A 447-nucleotide genomic window follows, 5' to 3' on the forward strand; every position below is an offset into this window, starting at 1 on the left:
CAGTAATGTCGGTAAAAAGTGCAGACTTGATCATATTGCGTTATGCTAATCTTTCCAACAACATCCTTTTAGGTAAAAAGGAGGGCGAGCTTTAGAAACGCAATAGATAATAAATAAATTATCGATTTTTTAAAACACAATAACCATTATTTTCCATTATCACAGGAACGGCCATAACCCCGAACCACCGCTTTGCTCAACATCAGTATTTCAACAGATATGAAGACGCGCCACAGTATACGCTTTCATTAGGATGCTGAGAAGCGGATATGGGGGTCTTGAGAGATGCGGATAAAAGGGGGTGGGGGTTATGTCCTGTTCATCCGGGCGAGTCTGAAGGCGCAGCTCACTCGAGTCAAGTGTTCTTCATCCTCGACAAAGAACAACCCATCCCCTTGTTCTCCTTGATTCGATTTTGCCGATGTTCGTCAGCGTTCCGTTTTTTTT

This window comes from Penaeus monodon, chromosome 20, assembly GCF_015228065.2.
Source record: "Penaeus monodon isolate SGIC_2016 chromosome 20, NSTDA_Pmon_1, whole genome shotgun sequence".
Classification (NCBI taxonomy): Eukaryota; Metazoa; Arthropoda; class Malacostraca; order Decapoda; family Penaeidae; genus Penaeus; species Penaeus monodon.